Source organism: Xenopus tropicalis, chromosome 4, assembly GCF_000004195.4.
Source record: "Xenopus tropicalis strain Nigerian chromosome 4, UCB_Xtro_10.0, whole genome shotgun sequence".
Classification (NCBI taxonomy): Eukaryota; Metazoa; Chordata; class Amphibia; order Anura; family Pipidae; genus Xenopus; species Xenopus tropicalis.
In genome coordinates, this window is record NC_030680.2 from 20,148,666 (window position 1) to 20,166,151 (window position 17,486).

General features: G+C 43.8%; 1 long non-coding RNA gene across 1 annotated transcript in view; it reads right to left on the minus strand.

Annotated features, from left to right (window-relative positions):
• Positions 1-844: 844 nt before the first annotated feature.
• LOC101732864 overlaps positions 845-17,486 on the minus strand; it is a 65,730-nt gene continuing 49,088 nt past the window's right edge. Inside the window, exons 4-5 of the long non-coding RNA XR_004222265.1 lie at positions 12,680-12,770; positions 845-931 (exon numbers count right to left, since the gene is read on the minus strand). This is a non-coding gene — a long non-coding RNA (uncharacterized LOC101732864). The remainder of the gene's footprint in view (positions 932-12,679; positions 12,771-17,486) is intronic.

Consider the following 17,486-nt stretch of genomic DNA (forward strand, 5'->3'; position numbering starts at 1 on the left):
ATTGCTGCATTGTAGGGACATTCAGCATCCAATCATGTTTATCTTCTGCTGTATAATATTAAAGGGGTTGCTCACCTTTGAGTAACTGTTTAGTATAATGTAGACAGAAATATTCTCAAATAATTTACAATTGGTCTTTATTTTTATTATTTGTACTTTTTAAATTATTTCAATATTTGTTCAAAAACTCTGCAGTTTGCAGTTACAAAAGCTATCTGGTTGCTAGGATCAAAATTACTTTAGCAACAAGGGAGTTTTTGAATTTTTGTAGCAGCAGACAGGAGGCAGGTACAGAGTGCACCATAGGTCGGACACAGAATCACTGACGAGTTCCCAGTAACATGAAATAAAGTCCCACAGCCTCTTATTGGCACCTAAAGAACCCATCTAACAACCTGCAGTCTGGGCTCACAGGGAGCAAGCAGCGGGGAAAGCAGGGGCGCAATTAATACACATAGATCCCTTACCGGAGGAGTGGGTTATAAGAGCCCACACAACGGTTGGAGGCAAATAATATTTAAGCCAGAAAACACTTGTGACATAAGAACAGGCAAGTAATTGGCTGATCCTGTGTCACATGTACAAGTGCATAATGTGCTGACTGGGACTCTCCCCATTATGCACATGAGTAATTCTCAACATGGCGGCAGGACGCTTCCTAGGGGCAATATCCGCCCAAAATAGTATTGTCCCCAAACCAGAATAAATGTGATTAGCCCACATGTTGGGCGGGGTAATATATATTTCAATGATAGGTGCCCTATAAGTGAGCTGCCTATAGCAGAGGGTAGGGATACATGTGTAGAACTATACAAATACCAGCCGGGGATAACTACTTACCAGCACCGCCTGTCTCTCCTTGGATGCACTTGTGCTCAAGCTCTTCTACTCACTCCTTCAGCTCCACTCTCCCCTCCATCAGGGCAGCAGACTGGAGATAAAATCAGATGAAAGCTCCATGTTACAACATCATATCTCCCACAAACCCTCCTGTACAGAGATCAAACAACCAAAAATGAATTCCAGGGTTTACTGAGCTGTTTAATGCCCAAAATACATGGATCAATAGCATATAAAGACCCCATAATGAAAAGAATACTTATGCACAAATAAGCACATTCAACACATTGTGTCATAAGAGCCTGCAAAAGTATGATATATATTCACAAAGGACACATTTTCCAAAGGTTAAAATGGGTAGATATATCTTTCTACTTTCTCGGCTTTGAGTAACTGTTAGATAATGCTAGAATCTGACAAGGCAGGGCAGCCAATCTGTACATTTCTGCTGTAAGGATATGTATATGAGATATATATATATACACTCTATCTGCCTTGGTGGTTATGGTTCCACTAGACAGATGCATTCTGTTTAAATACTAATAACACACAGACTCTGTCCCTTTAACACATCAACCCATACAAACCACTACAAGATTCGCAATATTTGGACTTTACTAGACAGTCTCATAATAACCTATAAGCAGAATAGTCACTGTAACTCCCATGATGCTACTATATAGGATAAAGATAATCACAATATCCCCCCAGATACACACACATATGGCAGTACAACCAGACAAATGTGAAAGTGCCCTGGGCCCAAAGCATATAAGAAGCACACAACAAGCAGCTTAATTCTACTTATACTTGTTGTAGGTTTTGGGACATGTTAAAGGGACACCTGCAATTTTTTTAAGCATCTTGGCAACGCTAAAGTATAATTAAGCAGAACGTACCCTTGCATTGCCTGCTCTTTCCCATTAAAACTATGTACCATGGATATAATACATTGCCCTAAGGTGGATGCAGGGTACTGGGAGTTGTAGCACCAAAGCCAGCTGGACCTGCAGGACCATTTGTGTGTGTTCCCTCAAGCACAAAAGCTTCCTGCTCAGCAGCAGCAGGGCCGGAACTGGGGATAGGCAGAAGAGGCATGTGTCTAGGGTGCAAAGGTGGGGGGGTACCAGGACACCCACCTCTTCTGCCTGGCTACCCCTAGAGGCCTCACGCATCGCTCACTGGCCCCCGTGACGCTCATCCCTCATCCCCTCTTCCCACTGCGTATCACTGTGGGAGCAAACGCACACAGAGACACACACATGCCGTGGGGCAGGGAGATGAAAGGGCTTTGCCTTGGGTGCGCCTGTGACTTGGCCCGGCCATATTTATTTTTATGCATGAAGCACACAATTGTTACTTTCAAGTTAACCTGTTTCAAGCAGGGCCATAACTATGGGTAGGCAGAAGAGGCAGCAACGATTGGGGGGCACCAGACAGGAGCCTCTCCTGCCTACCCCTAGTCCGCTCCATTTAGTCATTGCCCCTGCACTTGCCATTACATGGTGGGGGCAATGATCTTGCATCGCGACCCCCCTCCCAGAGGGCTTAAGGAGGTTGCCGACCGGGTTGCCTAGGGCGCTGGGTCGGCTTGGCCCGCCCCTGGTTTCAGGTAGGGTTGCCACCTGTCTGGTCTTGACCAAGACAGTCCAGTTTTCAGAAGGGCTGTCTGGGGCAAAACTGCCTGCCCGTTTTTCCCATTTTGGAAAACCGGGCAGGACTAACTGAGATTAATGTTGCAACTGACCTATTGCTGATTACCATGTCATAGCCCCACCCCAGTCACCCCTTCCCCCCCGAGAAGTAACCACCCCGCCCCCGTGACATCACACCCCTCCCGGTGACATCACACCCCACCCCCTGCATGGAGATAGGAACGGCAGAAGGTGGCAACCCTAGTTTCAGGGTAGTACTGCCACAAATGTCTTAGGGAAGCTATGGGGGCCCCCAATGAGATCTTTGCCCTGAGACAAATAATACCTTAAATCAGCTCTGGGGTTCTGAAAATCTTTTATGTCTGCTCTTTAATAATTTGTGCAGATTTGCCATAGCTTTTCTCCATCTGCTGAGATCACTAGTGCCGTTGCCACTGGAGTCTAGCAGGATCCGGAGATACGTGCAATACAACCCTCTTTGGTATCTTCCTTTTAAGGTCTTAAGATATAGATGAACTTCCAGTCCAATGAGTTTTCCAAACTTGCTGGCATATCCCAAACAAAACTTTCATATCACCATCTTGCAGGACGTTAAACAGTTTAGCTGGAATTCCATCATATCCTGCAGTTTGGGTTTTAGCAATGCTTTCTATGGCTCTTTCAACTTCACTTTGCTAAACGTCAAACTCCAAATCAGTAAAACTACTGTAAACTCAACAAAGATATTGGGGTGTTTCATACACATTCCAATTCTTCTGTGTAATCCAAGTTGTAACCATACTTACTTTTTACAAGACCAAGTTTTGCCTGGAATCGTTGCGTGCAAGTATATAGGTAGATAATGCGAAGAAAGGATCCATCAAACTGTTGATGCCAAAACAAATGGGTGCTCCTACACTGACCGGACAATACGTGTGTGGATTTGAAACTGATCACTGCTTCATGTGCTTCCTGCGGGCATTCCATTTCCAAAGAGGACATCTTTAGCAATACTACCAAGTCCAGGTATAGGACCCGTTATCCAGAATGCTCGGGACCAAAGGTATTCCGGATAACGAGTCTTTCCGTAATTTGGATCTCCATACCTTAAGTCTACTATCAAATCAATAAAACATTAATCAAACCCAACAGGATTGTTTTGTATCCAATAAAGATTATTTATATCTTAGTTGGGATCAATTACAAGGTACTGTTTTACTACTACAGAGAAAAAAGGAAATCAGTTTTAAAATTCTGAATTATTTGATTAAAATTGAGTCTATGGGAGACGAGCTTTCCGTAATTCGGAGCTTTCTGGATAACGGGTTTCCGGATAAGGGATCATATTCCTGTAGTATCTTTTAGTTTAGCCAATAAAATGATCGCATTGAGCCCATTAAAAGTTTTTGATTTACAGTATGTTGTCTCACAGCATAGAGCACTTAAGGGAAACTATACCCCCAATATAAAAATATATTGCATAAACAAGCTCATAGGTAAAACCCTGCTTCATCTAAATAAACCATTTTTAGTAGTATGTGTTATTGGGTACTCCTAAACACAAAATTGCCATTTTAACCCTTTTACTGCCAGCCGTTTTGGTCAAAGCGGAACTTGTATTGTCAGACAGTTTTCGAACATTTTGCACTGTTTCACTTTAGGAGCCTTTCCTCGGGGGGACTTTTAGTTTACCCAGGAAAAAAATATATTGTTTTGTCAAGGACAACCTAAGCTTTCAAAATATGGTAGAATTTTTGTGTAATTCCAATTCTGTAACAAGATGTAGGCTTCTAAATGTCTAAAAATGAAAAAAAAAAATCAAATTTTCCATAATATAAACACACATACTAGAAACAAAAAATATTTTATGCACAAATATACAACTGATTTGGAAAGTCCCATGTCTCCTGAACGTACCAATACCAAATATATATAGTATTATGGAGATTTCTCACTTGTATAGGTCAAAAACTCCCAGCAGTACATTACCAAATTTCCAAAGCACTGCTCCAGAAAGCTGCATACTTTAGATTTCGAGGCCAAAAGTTCCACTAACAGAAGGTTTATCCCAGAAAATTATACATTTCTGGAAAGAACAGATTCTGGGGAATACAGAATAGGTAGAACTGTCTGTCTACTCCAAACTATCAAGTCACAATGCTTTTCTAAAGTTATTGGTTTTTATCAAAATTTGAGACATTTTTAAAAAATCGCTTCGAAGCTTCCAGTCTAAAGTATCTATCTCCTACAGGTCATAAAGTAACCAAATAAAACACCCTAAATTTGAACGCCAGGGGTCCACTGAACACTTTGATGCCCAATATGTATAGGTTTACCTAAGTATGTGGCATGTAGGGGCCCCAATGTGAACATACCCCCATATGATCTATCATTTCTGTCATTTCAGCTTCTGCAAAATCAACACATTTACATTACATTATATGTGGGACAACACTACAAAAAAAGTACGCTCACCCCAGAAAGCCATATATTTTTGGAAAGTACACATTCCCCCAAATCTAAAATGGTTACCCATGTCTTTCTACTCCAAAGAACAAAGTCGCAAAGCTTTCCTAAATTTGGCAATTTTGATGACAATTCCAAAAATCCTCTCAAAGCTTCCACTGCAGCATCTTATCTCCCATGTATCATTAGGTACCAAGGTAAAACACCCCAAATATGAAACCCAGAGGTCTACTGAACACTTTGATGCCCACTGTACATAGGTTTATCAAAGCACATGGCACTTAGAGACCCCAAAATATACCTTGTGTGCACTAATTCCATGGCTTACTTTTACCTAATTCATAAACACATGGCAGTTTTATGTGAGATAGAAACTGCAAAAATATAGGGTTAGCCCTGAAAACCATATATTTTTGGAAAGTACACATTCAGACAAATCCAACATGGGTAAAGAGTCCTTTCTACACCAAAGTACCAATCTGCAAAGCTTTCCTAAAGCTAGTGGTTTCTATGACATTTCAGAAAATCTACAAAAAATGTTGCAATTTGCCGCATTTATCTCACACAATTTCTTGCGTACAAAAGAAAATCACCCCAAATAGGAACACCAGAGGCCTACTGAACAGTTTGATGCCCTACATGCATAGATATACCAAACTATGCGGAGTACAGGGGCACCCAAATGAAAAAAATGCATATAAATTTTAACGATTGACGCTCCAGCTCATGCAGTTTTTGCACCCGGTATGTGTATTATGTGCCATAAGACCCCCTAACAGTACCGAGACCCTAGAAAACCATACATTTTCTGAAAGTACACATTCTGACAAAACAAAAAAGGGTAAATACATCTTTCTACTGCAAACTACCAAACTACAAAGCTATGCTAAACAGAATGGTTTTTATAACATTTCTGAAAATTGTTACAAAGCTTGCATTTTGTCCCATTACGCTTTAAAAATTATAGAAAGAAAAGAAAAAGTGTTAAAACCAAAATTAACCTTATACCTAGTATATAGTATTTGCCCCATGTGCTGTAGGCCTAAGGGTAGGGACCTACACAGACAATAGGGAGTAGGAGTCCTCCTTCTACGACCGTGAGTGTGGCAATCTATATATTAATAAAAAGGTTTTATGCTATATAGCACTCCTGTTTTATAGAATTATAATTCTGCTGTTTGAATAAAAATGGGATTTATTAAAGGAAAGAAAGTTCTTGAAGTCTGTGAGTGCCCACTTCTACCATATAGAGTGCCCCAAAGTTACAGATCAATTACACCACTTTCTATCTGCATGAAAAGGGTGTAGGAACACATTCTTCCCTGTATCTATAGTAACACAGAAAGGTGGAATAGCCCTACAAAGAATACTGCACCATATTTTGATTTTTTTCTTTTTTTCTGGCTTTATATACTACAACCTATTGATTGCTCAGAACCTTGGCAAATGTTCGGGTTTTGGGTTACCGATCATGACACTTACCAAATTTATATTCATAACTTTGTAACTAAAAACCCCCTGGTGCTTGGAATACATGCCCTGGCATAGATACTAAATTACTTGTGAGACAGGGGACAGGGCAATGTACATGGATCAATCCTCTGACCTTACTATGCTTGTAGCTAATTTTACCAGATCACTTGCACCCCAATTGCACTGGTACATTATACTAAGCCTTGGAGTGCTCCCACAACCCCCCTTTTTTGTGTATTATTTTGAGTTATTCTATTGGAAGTATGGCCAAACGTCCATACAGTTGTAGCACCTCCAGTCCCCTCCCTTTTGGTAGCCTCACTCAGGCCTTACACAGTAGAATTTTTACAAGATAGAAAAAAAAGCAAACATATGCTATATGCTATATAAACCTCCCAGAGTTACAAAACATGTAGCCTGAAAGAAATGCCCTAGGGTATCGAATGTAACCAGCTGCCCAGGATATTTTCTTCATCTTTGGGGGTCATTTATCCGCATTCGCATTTTTTTGTTTTAGAGTTTTTGGAAACCACAACGAAACTCATTTTCATAAATGTCAGTCATTTATTAGAAAATCCAAATTTAAAAAGCACAAACGGAAAGACCAAACATTTCCCATTTTAATGAAATTAAAAAATGCTGCAATTTGTCTAGGGAAACTCCTCATTAACTTCTACAGAAAATCCACAGCTTTTAGATGTACAGGTATGGGACCCGTTATCCATAATGCTCGGGACCTGGGGTTTTCCAGATAAGGGAGTCTTTCCGTATTTAAGATCTCCTACCTTTAGTCTGCTAAAAAAATTTAAACTGTAATTAAACCCAATAGGATTGTTCTGCCCCCAATAAGGGGTAATTATATCTTAGTTGGGATCAAGTACAGGTACTGTTTTATTATTACAGAGAAAAAGGTAATACTTTTTAAAACTGTGAATTATTTGATTAAAATGGAGTCTATGGGAGATGGCCTTTCTGTAATTTGGAACTGGATAATGTGTTTCTGGATAAGGGGTCCGATACCTGTATTAGTGATTTTAATGCTTTAAAAATGGCTAAAATGCATGCTTCTTTTCCTTGAAAAATTTGCGTTTAAGCTAAAAAGAAAAAAAAAAAAAATCATGAAAAAAATATGAATGCTAATAAATTCCCCTCTAAATACAAGTTGTGATTTCTGTTATGTTTTTGGAAAGTAATATACATGTATTTTGTAGGTCATTTTTTACTGAGAAAAAAGTCTGGGAAGAATCTTCCAATAAATACTATAGGAAACATGGTCTGGCAGCCATCAGGCCTGGAGCTGTCAAGAGCTTGATAATATTCTGATTTCTTTAACTATTTCATTGGAACTAATGTACCTTATGGATGGGCCTTTTTGGTGGTGTCCCATGTAGGGGGGGTTGTAAGGGACTGCTTATTTGTTTACAGGGCCAGAACTAGGGGGAGGAAGAAGAAGCTGACTAGGGAGCAACAATGGGGGACGCCAGGCATGTACCTCTCCTGCCAACCCCTAGTCCGTGCTCCCTTCTAATGGCTTCCCCACTTGTCATTGCAGGGTAATGACCCCCCCCATGGCACACACACGGCAGTGAGGTTGCTGGGGCAAGGTGGCTGACTGGGTTGCCTAGGGTGCCCAGTCGGCTTGGCCCTCCCCTGAGAGGGGGAGTACATTCAGGGTGGCCCTGGTTCTAAGGATGCTTTTGTTTGTTTTTATGTGAATCAGTAAGGGCGAGCTTGATTGGTCACAAGTCTCACCATGCAGCCAAACACTATCACATATGTACCTGAGTATGTGATTGGCTGCCAGTTACTGGAATAACATTATGACTGTTGATAACACTTCTTGTGCAGCTCTGATTGGCTGAAAGCTGTTAGGGAAGGTGATGTCATGTCTCGTGACAGTGACAGTTATTTCATTTCTGGTTTCAGAGGTAAGTGCAGCAGATACCAACACTGGGGAAGGGGGGGGGCATATTAAAAACAACAATACAAGGGGCAATTTGGGGTGGTTTGGCACCAATGATTTATAGTAGCTTGGGAAGTACGGCCAAAGCTCCCAAAATTACCCATTTGGCTCAAAAAATCCCCAAATTGGCCCCCCATTGCCTCCTTTTGCCTGGGCAGATGCTTGTCATGAAGCTGTCTATTGGAAATGTCAGTTTGTCTTTTCAAATTACATTTGCTTGACAAGCAGGAAAAGGGGATTCATTTTAGGCAACTTTGCATTTCCCCAAAAAGCAGCCATGGGGGTACAGGGGGTACAACTTCAGGGGGACAAACCAATGATGGGGTCTAAAACCTGGACTACGATTCCCAGCATCCTCTGCGGTTATAGTTCTAGGGCAATGTGTGTTTGGTGTTTGGTTTGGTGTTTGGTGTTTACTCTGCCTCTCTTTAGCAGTTAATACCAAATGTCATTTGGTTACTAGAGTCCCAATCATCCTAGCAACAGTTATTGGTCTCAGCACTAGAGTGGATGGTGAATAAGGGAAGCCATGAGAATAAAGACAATAGCACAAATCAGAATTAATGCCTAAAATAAGGATCCATTGTGTTATGGGTGCAGGGGAACTTATCAGAGCAAGGCGGGTTATGAGAAGCCCCCATTGAGCAGGAAACATATTCAGTAGCGCAGTACCACTGGGAATGATACAGAAAGGGAACCCCAGTATGTATTGCTATGAATGGCACAGAGGGTCCGACTCAAAAGAGCTTACAGTCTCTTCTCTCTATCTCTCTCCCCATAAAGTGAAATATCCGAGCGATTTGAGCGACTCGAGCGATTTGCAGTGATTTGCAGTGATTTGCAGTGATTTGCAGTGACTCCCAGCGACACAGCAGCAGATAAAGAAGACGACGCAGAAAAGTCTTTTTAAAGACTAAAACATCCATCAAGAGTAGAAGAACAAGAATAAGAAGAAGAGGAAGAAGAAGAACCTGCCGGCCCCTTGTGGGTCATCTGGTAAGGAACCTGTATTTTCCCCTCTGGAATATGTATTATATAGTAGATGAGGTTGAAAAAGGACATCTTTTTACATTAACTCTAACCTTCCCAAATCTCTCTTTTATATTACAGGGGCAGCAGAGATGGGCATGAGTGCCAGTAGCAGGCAGTACTATGAGTACCGCTATGGAAAGGTAAGCGCCCCTAGTGGTAATAAATACACATTGCTGTGCTATTTGGGCTAATTGTCACTCTCATTATTATCACTGGGATTAAACTTAATGTCTTCTTGTTTCCTGCATTTCTCTAGATCTCATTTTGGATCCCCCCTCATCTGGATGTCTTTGAGATCAGGGATTTTGAGGATCCACGCGCAGGCCCCTATTTGGAGGGCATTAGGGGCCAGATAACGGGTGACATCAAGATGGCCCTTTACGATCTGTGGATGGCAAGGGATTGCATCCAAATAACAAAATGGTGGCGATTCCTTCTCAAGGCCGAGTTCCGAGGGGACTATAAATATATTAAAGCCCACCTAAAAGGCCTCTATAAAGAACTAGAGGCTGTCAACAAGGCCATCCTGATGCGGGACAACGAGAGATATTAAGGTGCCGTATAAAATCTATGCTTCTCTCTCTTCTTTCTATGGCCCTTCAAACATATTGGAAAAGGCACCTACTGACAGCACCACTACCAATTTCCTGGGTACCAAGTACAGTTGCACCTCTGTCTAGGTACCCTCATTAGCAGTAGGTAAGAACAACCGAATTCTACCAGCTGTGCCTCCACTACTGCCCAACACATTCCACCAGTGGTGCTACCCCTTCCAGCCGCCACTATTCCACCTGCGGTGCCCCCTACTCAATCCATTATATGGTTTTATACATAACAGCACCCTTAAGCCACAAAGTCATTTGGATTCCTTTTCACTCCACCTCTCAGGCTGCAGAAGCCGGGGTCTGCAGGCTGCCTGGGGTCCAATGGAATGCTGTATTCACCTTGTGGCTTGATGGTTCTCTGTGTATGCTGCCATATTGCGGTCTTCCCCTCTTTCTTCCACCAGCGGTGGCCCCCTGCTTACACTGCAGTTCCAACAGCAGTGCATCCCCCCTTTATTCCTTTTCACTCAATCCCTCAGACTGCAGAAGCCGGGGTCTGCAGGCTGCCTGGGGTCCAATGGAATGGAAAGGAATGCACTATTCATCTAGCAGCTTAATGGCGGCCATGTGTATTTTGCCATATTCCCTGTTGTTTCCATCTCTCCCATTTCTTTGGTTTAATATGGCGCATTGATCCTGGGAGCAAATCCGATTGCCGTTGAGGAGTCAGGAAGGAATTTTTCCCTCTAATTAAGCAGATTGGCCAAAGCTTCTCAGAGGTTTTTTTTTGCCTTCCTCAGGACCAATAAAAAAGCGCAATGTATTATGTTTATCAACAATAAAGCTGTGACTTACACAGATTTACCACCAAGCGGCTCTGTGTGTCTTTATTTTGGTAACTGGGCTCATTTGACAGGGGTAGTAACACATTGAAGGGGAGGGAGTGGGAGAAGTCCTCGTGCGGGTATGGCTGCTCCCCAGAGCATTCTCATACTGGGCTCACAGACTGAGGTTCTAATGGGCATTCTTGGGATCCTCCCACCATTTCCCATCATGGCATGAAGGCTATACGCTCAGTGCCCCCCACTGGCACATAAAGCTGAGGGTAAAGATAAGATCATTTATAAAAGAAACCAGAATTGAATGTGATACTGACATGTGAATGTATCACACAGCAAATCCTTATAAAAGGATTCTCACTGCATAGAGATATTGCCCATTTTGTAATATTGGTAGTATGAGGAATGGATCCCATTCACCCACAGTCTGGCTCATCCGGTGCCCCCCCATAGGGAATGTAATGCACATGAGCAAACTGGCTCTGCCCTTCCCTCACTCTCCAGCCCTGAGCCCCAATCACTGAAGGGTAAAATGCATTATACAATATTCATTGGGCAGATGAGAAGGTACCTGTGGGTACAAAGCCTAAACCAGTCCCTGTAGGGTTACTATGGCACCATTTCTCCTGGGTACACAGAATATTAGCAGGTGAGCAATAATGACATTATGGAACCCCCATACCGAGGGGAAGGGAAATCCTTCTGATTTCTGACACACAGGTAACTCTTTTATATGTGTCAAATCCATTCGCATTTCATAATATATGGATCCCTAGTCCTGCCGGTGCCATCGGAACCAGGTGCGTGTGAATGAGGATAAAGGTACCAGGAAGCAGCAGCGGGCAGAACCCCTGTGGCACCGTGCCTTATACAAGAGCAGAATAAAGAGCTTCCAAGCTTTGCTGGATACAAACACCAGCATGGGGAGACATTACAACGGTTCTGGGGCCTCAGGGAAGTTACATATAGAACTTGCCCCTGAGCGTCTGCAAAATCTGGGGGCCCAGCCTAGTCTCCTAGTAGCACCCACACAATAATCTGATACATTGCTGCATTGTAGGGACATTCAGCATCCAATCATGTTTATCTTCTGCTGTATAATATTAAAGGGGTTGCTCATCTTTGAGTTAATATCTAGTATAATGTAGAGAGAAATATTCTCAAATAATTTGCCATTGGTCTTTATTTTTATTATTTGTACTTTTTAAATTATTTCAATTTTTGTTCAACAACTCTGCAGTTTGCAGTTACAACAGCTATCTGGTTGCTAGGATCAAAATTACCTTAGCAACCAGGAAGTTTTTGAATTTTTGTAGCAGCAGACAGGAGGCAGGTACAGAGTGCACCATAGGTCGGACATAGAATCACTGACGAGTTCCCAGTAACATGAAATAAAGTCTCACAGCCTCTTATTGGCACCTAAAGAACCCATCTAACAACCTGCAGTCTGGGCTCACAGGGAGCAAGCAGCGGGGAAAGCAGGGGCGCAATGAATACACATCGATCCCTTACCGGAGGAGTGGGTTATAAGAGCCCACACAAAGGTTGGAGCCAAATAATATTTTAGCCAGAAAACGCTTGTGACATAAGAACAGGCAAGTAATTGGCTGATCCTGTGTCACATGTACAAGTGCATAATGTGCTGACTGGGACTCTCCCCATTATGCACATGAGTAATTCTCAACATGGCGGCAGGACGCTTCCTAGGGGCAATATCTGCCCAAAATAGTATTGTCCCCAAACCAGAATGCAGGCTCTATTAGCCCACATGTTGGGCGGGGTAATATATATTTCAATGATAGGTGCCCTATAAGTGAGCTGCCTATAGCAGAGGGTAGGGATACATGTGTAGAACTATACAAATACCAGCCGGGGATAACTACTTACCAGCACGGCCTGTCTCTCCTTGGATGCACTTGTGCTCAAGCTCTTCTACTCACTCCTTCAGCTCCACTCTCCCCTCCATCAGGGCAGCAGACTGGAGATAAAATCAGATGAAAGCTCCATGTTACAACATCATATCTCCCACAAACCCTCCTGTACCGAGATCAAACAACCAAAAATGAATTCCAGGGTTTACTGAGCTGTTTAATGCCCAATATACATGGATCAATAGCATATAAAGACCCCACAATGAAAAGAATACTTATGCACAAATAAGCGCCTTCAACACATTGTGTCATAAGAGCCTGCAAAAGTATGATATATATTCACAAAGGACACATTTTCCAAAGGTTAAAATGGGTAGATATATCTTTCTACTTTCTCGGCTGGCAATTCAGCATCTCAAATGACCAAGGCGTTGGGCTGTAAAATGGGCTGTGCATTAAAAATAAGGCCTCAGTTCTTAACTCAGGAGTGAAAAGGAAATACGGCTGTAACTCACCCTTAAAAACAAATATTTAGTCATAGGCGGAGGGTGACTTTTTTGTTTGGGGAGGCTAAAGATGGGCCATACTGAGTCTGACCTATAGCTACTGTGGATTCGCTGCTGGTGTAAAAAATGAACTTCCCAACTACCTCTTGCCGTTCCCACTGACTCCCAGGGATACTGTGCAAAAGTGCGGGTGGGGCGGATTTTTTTAACCCTAAAATGCTTAGGATGTAAAAGCATTCATACGTGCACTTCTGTTAGGAGTTCTCTATACATTTGTGTTTGTGATCAGTTAGCTTCAAGGGGTAGTTCACATTTAAATTCATTTTTAATATAAGGTAGACATTGATATTCTGAGACGATTTGCAATTGGTCCTCTTTTATTTTTAATGGTTTTTCGGTTATTTAGCTTATTGTTCAGCAGCTCTCCATTTGGTATTTCAGCAGCTATCTGGTTGCTAGGGTCTTATTTACCAGGTAGTGGTTTAAACAAGAGATGGGAATATGAATAGTTAAGGGGCTGCATGGAAAAATAAAACTGTAGCTTCACAGAGCAATACTTTTTGGTCAGTGACCCTCATTTGAAAGCTGGAAAGAGGCAGAAGCGAAAGGCAAATTATTCAAAAACTTATATAAAACGCAGTCTTTAAATACAAAACCAGCACATTATATGCCATGAGGAGCAGTGGGTACTGATGACAGATATTCAGGCCCTGGCACTATAACACTGGCACTGATACACAACATTGGCTCCACTGTAACTAACTAGAAATGAAAAAAACAATGACAAAAGTAAAAGAAAAATAGAAAGTGCAAAAAACCAATCTAATATATAAAAGCACAATGAGCTTTGTCAGGGGAAAAAGTTAACTTACCCTCCATCTGTTAGGGTAGGGGATAGGGATATTATAGATGTCAGGTGAAAAAAAACAATTTAATTTCAGCTAGTGGGTGACTCTTTAGAACATATACAGTACAGTATAGTGCCTGGGTATAGTGCCTGGGTATAGTGCCTGGGTATAGTACCTGCGTATAGTACCTGGGTATAGTGCCTGGGTATAGTGCCTGGGTATAGTACCTGTGGGATTAAAACTGCAGCAAAAGTTCAAAGTTGGTTCTTGGGTAAAGTTTCCAGCCTGCAGATTCTTCTTTAGTCTTCAATTCTGCACTTGCCTCCAGTTTGCAAAATCTCCCGATCCCTGTCTGCATATGCGCCTTGATTGGTCAATTTTACTGCCTGTCAAGAAAGCTGTGCTCTGATTGGATAATCCACAAGAAGAAAGATCCAATCAGAGCACAGCTGATTTCTGCAGAACCCGGAGAAGATTTGCAGGGCAGTGCAGAAACGGAGCCAGGTTTTAAGGTGGCAAAGCAGGTTTGGGGAGGCTTAGCCTCCCCAAGCCTTATTGAAAATCCGCCTATGTATTTAGTCATTTTCAGTATGGCAAAGTCCCCAAATGCTACTTCTGGCCTTTTCCAATCACAGCCCCCCCCCCCCCAACCAAACAACCCCATAAGCAGTGGCCAACATGGCGACTTGAATAGAAGTGTTTCTTAGAGCTCCGGGCACTACATCCTGTAAACAGTGGCAAACACTGAACTCTGCAAAGCCACTTCACTTACCCTAGCTGCAATAAGAACCCCCACACAATGGGAGGCAGCAAAACCCAGAAAAGTAAGTCAGAAGCGGCGGCCAGATTAGAACAATTCGCCAGGCAGGCCCCACAAAATGGCGACGATCCCAGAAGCAGCCAGGCAAACAACAGAGACTTACCCTCTCCGCCACAGCCATAACCACAACCAGAACCCGCGACCCAACTGCTCCTGGACGCAATCACAGACTGCCGAACTTCCCTCTCAACAAAGCTGGAGGAAGTAAAAACCGATCTCTCCCTGTTGCGAGCCGATCTCCAAAATATCCGTGAACGGGTGAGGGAAACAGAAAGCAGGATTACAACACTGGAGGACACCTGCAACCCACTCCCGGCGGCCCAGACGCGGCTAGAATCCAAACTCAAAACATACGCCGACAAGCTGGATGACTATGAAAATAGGCAGAGACGCAACAATGTCCGCATAGTGGGCCTCCCGGAACGGGTCGAGGGAGCGGACCCAGTAACATTTGCCGAACGCTGGTTGAAAGACTCCTACCCAACAGCAAACCTGTCACCGTTCTTCGCGGTTGAGCGAGCACACCGCGTACCAGGTAGAAGCCCTCCACCGGGAAGCCCCCCTAGACCCTTCCTGATCCGCCTACTAAACTTCAAAGATCGGGACGCCATCCTCCAGACGGCACGCCTAGACCCAATAGTAATGGTGGGAAGGGAAACGCGTATCGGCATACCCGGACTACTCCGCTGAGCTGCAACGCCAGAGAGGTACATTCAGGGCAACTAAGCGCAGACTAAGGGAAGCCAATTACAAATACGGCATGCTTTACCCAGCAAAACTACGGGTCCAAGCAGAGGGAAGGACACTGGTTTTTACATCCCCACAAGAAGAAAATGACTGGCTTGACACTCAAAGGGGTCCCCCACAAAGAGCTAGCCCCAACCGCCAGAACTGAACAGCCACAACTACACAAAATGTGCCTGCACCCACATGCACAATGACAACATTCACCGCACTCTGGGATCTCGCACCCCCCTAAACACAGCGGTGCAAAGAACTGAACTGCAACACACCGCAGCCATAAAATAAGGGGGAAACAAGGGGAACAGACAAGGGAAAAATTGAACTGTCAAACCAACTCTACTGGTCAATAGACACTCTCCCCACCGGAGAGCACCCACCAGTCCCCTCTCACAAGCCAGGTTAACACCTGATACCCACCTGCCCCCCCAACTGGAGGCACAAACTGAATCAGGGCCAGGGGGCCCAACAAAGGAAAGCCAAAGGACCCACACGCTGCACGAACCCCAGCCTAAGAAGCAAGGCCCTTAGAACCCACCGCCCAGTGGGAACGATTTACCCCACGAGACGAGGGACGGATCCACCCCTGGGACAACCAGCCAGGACCGCGACAGAACCGTCTGCATGGAACACGCAACGACTGGGGACACACTAAACTGCAGCAGGGGCCGCCAACCCACAGCACACATTGGGAACACAAATCCACAAGCTACAGAGGAACAGACTGCCCCCTACCCCGCAAGTACCCCTCTAATATGCATTGACTGCTGCACCCACAAGCCGCTGAGAACTCGCCAAGACACACACGATGGCAAATATGGTGCCACAAGAGCTCAATACTCGAGCCCACTACTAAACAAATAGTTCGCCCGTTGGTGAACACACTCAACCCTGTTCAGTTATGGGAATAATACCTGCCAAGTTTCCGGTCAGGTCGGGAGGGAAGGGAGTTACGGGCAAGTTATGGTATGTATATAGTTATTACTCATGCTGGTTTCATAAATGGTACACAACAGATAGCGCTGCTCAATGCACAAACAGGTACCCAACCCGGGTCATACAAAAGGACCAACTCAGTCATGGGGACCCCACTTAGATTGATCTCCTGGAACGTCAGGGGCTTGAACTCCAAATTTAAAAGAGCACTAATGTTCGATTACATTAAGAAATATACCCCTGACGTTGTGCTGCTCCAGGAAACCCATCTAATAGGCCAAAGATTGAGGGCATTGAGGAGACTGTGGATAGCTCACACCTACCACTCCACCTTCTCCTCACATGCCAGGGGCACCTCCATACTGGTCCGCAAAGGTATACACTTTAACCTAAATGCCCTCACCGCAAACCACTATAGCCGATATGTCCTGATTAGCTGTACCATCCACAACCAACCAATCACCCTGGTGAATATCTATATCCCCCCCCCCCCCCCCCCCATTTGACCACAACCTCCTAGACACCGTTATGGCCAAAATAGCATAATTCTCCCCAGCCCCAATACTCCTCCTGGGTGATTTCAATGCTCTAATAGACCCCATCCTCCACAGACTACACCCAGGCCCCCAAACAACCCCCAAATTCCCCCAATGGGTCCAAGCCATGAATCTTACAGACATTTGGCGATGGAAGTATGCTGGTCAACGAGTCTACTCCTGTTTTTCCGCAACCCATAACACTTTATCATGCATAGACCTGGCACTTGCATCAACAGACCTGCTGCCCTGGGTGACAAAAATAGAATACATCCCAAGAACGATGTCGGACCACTCCCCCTTGTTGATTCAACTTAACCTAGCCCAAAACCCAGCTACAAAACTCTGGCACCTAAGCCCCATCTGGCTATCCCACACCTCAATAAAAGAACAAAATGAAAATGCGCTGACAGAGTTCTGGGCAGTCAACCCAGAC